Source organism: Acomys minous (assembly GCF_964271855.1).
Source record: "Acomys minous genome assembly, chromosome: 6".
Lineage (NCBI taxonomy): Eukaryota > Metazoa > Chordata > Mammalia > Rodentia > Muridae > Acomys > Acomys minous.
This window is the reverse complement of record NC_140487.1, coordinates 102,799,452-102,802,460: the sequence shown is the minus strand read 5'-3', so window position 1 is coordinate 102,802,460 and position 3,009 is coordinate 102,799,452. Positions and strand designations below refer to the sequence as shown.

General features: G+C 47.5%; 1 long non-coding RNA gene across 1 annotated transcript; it reads left to right on the top strand.

Annotated features, from left to right (window-relative positions):
- The first annotated feature begins 656 nt into the window (after positions 1 to 656).
- LOC311600039 lies at positions 657 to 1,906 on the top strand. Its single transcript, XR_014780116.1, has 2 exons — positions 657 to 739; positions 1,020 to 1,906. It is a non-coding gene; the product is annotated as an uncharacterized lncRNA (long non-coding RNA).
- The last annotated feature ends 1,103 nt before the right edge of the window (positions 1,907 to 3,009 follow it).

Below are 3,009 nucleotides of genomic sequence, written 5' to 3'. Positions count from 1 at the left end.
GTAATCGCCAGACTTGATAGGTTGAGGTGGGAAAATTGCTTCAAGTTAAATACAAGCCTGAGCTGTCTATTAAGTTCCAGGCCAGGCAGGGCTATATAGCAAAATGTTAAAAAGAAAAAGTAAGCCGGGCGTGGTGGTGCACGCCTTTAATCCCAGCACTCGGGAGGCAGAGCCAGGCGGATCGCTGTGAGTTCGAGGCCAGCCTGGTCTACAAAGTGAGTCCAGGATGGCCAAGGCTAACACAGAGAGACCCTGTCTCGAAAAACCAAAAAAAAAAAAAAAAAAAGAAAAAAGAAAAAGTAAGCCAGGTGTGGTGGTGCATGTCTTTAATCCCAGCACTCAGGAGGCAGAGGCAGGCGGATCGCTGTGAGTTTGAGGCCAGCCTGGTCTACAAAGAGAGTCCAGGATAGCTAAGGCTACACAGAGAGACCCTGTCTGGGGGGGGCAGGGGGGGAAAGGGTAAGGGAGATTCAAGATGCAAGATGGGGCCACAAGGTGTCTTAGAGCGCCATGGAGGCTTGGGGTGGGGGGAGAAACGCAGCAGAGGCTGAATACGAGCCTGCAGAGCATGAAGGGTCTCTGGAACAGTTTTTTTTTTTTAAAAAGGCAGGTCATGTGGGAAGATGCTTTTAAAAAGTTGTTTCATAAAACTGGAAAAATAAAAGATGGCAGAACAGAGCCGTGCTCACACACTGAAGAGGAGGAGAACTGGTGTGGAACGCAGCCTCAGCAGACAAAGGTGGGTGTTGTTGCCAAGTGGGCTTAGTCCTCATACTGCTGGGGGACTCAGGCCACCACCAGTTCACCTCGCAGATGCCTGAGAGCTTCCAGCACGATGCTTGTTCCCGGAGTACCAGCAGCTGGCTGGTGCTGAGGGCAGGGTGGTGTGTAGTACCTTAGAGCTTGCACAGGTCCTGCCCCCTAGATATACTGCCCAGCCCCAGGATCACCCTGACTCTGAGCAGTAGCAGGATTTCCATGATGAAGAATGCTTCATTTTCTTTTTCATTTTTTGTTAGGTTTATTTATTTATTATGTACACAATGTTCTGCCAGCATGTGTGCCTGCCTACCAGAAGAGGGCACCCGATCCCAAGACAGAAAGATGATAAACCACCATGTGCTTGCTGGGAACTGAACTCAGGACCTCTGGAAGAGTAGACAGTGCTCTTAACCCCTGAGCCATCTCTCCAGCCCAAAGAATGGTTCATTTTCTAGCCTGAGTCTCTTCAAGGCACTTCTGTGGTCTGTACTGCCTCAGTAGGCAATGTTGACATCCATGTTCCCCTGGAGGCCGTGTTGATGATGTTCACGATCCAGGCTGCAGCCACTGGGGACCAGGCTGATGCCTGTGATGCGAGCTGCCAGTAGAAACAACTGGGAAGTCCATGATCTTTGCTGACACTGGCTGCTACGAACAATGAAGATTCTTTTGCAGTGATATAGATGACTACAGACTCATAACTGAAAATGAGGTACATTAAAGGTTTCAGTGACAACCTCCCCACCCCACCCCAAAAAAAGAAATAACCAGGCTGGGCAGTGGTGTTGCAGGCCTTTAGCACCCAGGGAGGCAGAGGAAGGTGGTTCTATGAGTTTGAAGCCAGTCTGGTCTACAGATCAAGTTCCAGAACAGCCATGGCTACACAGAGAAACCTTGTCTCAAAAAACCAAGAAGGAAGCGGGGCGTGGTGGCGCACGCCTTTAATCCCAGCACTTGGGAGGCAGAGGCAGGCGGATCACTATGAGTTTGAGGCCAGCCTGGTCTACAATGTGAGTCCAGAATAGCCAAGGCTACACAGAGAAACCCTGTCTTCAAAAACCAAAAACCAAAAACCAAAAACCAAAACCAAACCAAAACAAAAAAGCCCCCAACAACAATAACAAAAACTGAAATAAAGATGCTGCTGAAGTGTAGCTCTGCACAGTTGATGGCTTCAGTGGAGGGGAGGGATGGAGAAGAATTCACTTTTCTTTAAGGGGCTGGCCACTGGGTCTTTGACCATGCTCCAATGAGTATATGGGCAAGACAAATTGGACTTGGTGGGGCCTTTTGGGTGTGTAGGGGTGTGTGTGTGTGTGTGTGTGTGTGTGTGTGTGTGTGTGCGCAAATGTGGGAGGGAGGAGTGGGAAGTAAATGTGTGATTGGAGTGCATTATATGAAATTCCCAGATATTAATAAAAAGATGATGTTGCGGGATGGGGGGAAGAAAAAGGAAAGAAAATAAATAAATAAATGGTAAAAAAAGAGAAAAAGAAAAAAAAACCCTCATTCATTCATGTCTTCACCCACTCATCACAAAAGTCGTGAGCATAGCAAAGCTGTCAGGCTCATGATGATAAACACAGTCTTCCAAAATTCTAATTTCACAGCCCAGCTTAGATTTTGCTGTCGCGAACAAACACTGGCAGTTGCCTCCACGTCACTATGTCTGTCAAGCATACAAGCTATACCACTAGAGTGGGTCCGTTATTCTCTTAGATACAAATGGGTTACCATTTATTTGTATTTGAAGAAGAGCACCAGTCTTTGTGCTCAGAGCAAGGGCTGCACGAAGCCCTGCTGGTGTGCGTGCGTGCGTGCGTGCGTGCGTGCGTGCGTGCGTGCGTGCGTGCGTGGTGAAAAAGAAAGACAAGAAAGGAGAAAGTAAACAGAATTGGATCTGATCCCAAAAGGGCATGCCCTTGAAATGACCGTGTTTGACTCACCCTATAGCGCAAATTAGTGCTGTACGCCTACACCCCAATTAGAGGCACCAGGTATTAAAAAGGAATGCATTTGAGAGTTGAGATCTTATCAAGTTAAGATAGATAGCCGCTGTTACACTCTGTCAAGAGAACATGTCTTAACCTAATGGGGTGGCAAAAAAAAAAAAAAAAGCACTATGAGGGCCACTGAGCTAAGGTCAGCATCATTAGCCCAACATTGATTTGTTGCATCAGTACAGTTTAACACAACTTAAAAAGACAAGAAACTGGGCCTGGAGAGATGGCTCAGAGGTTAAGAGCA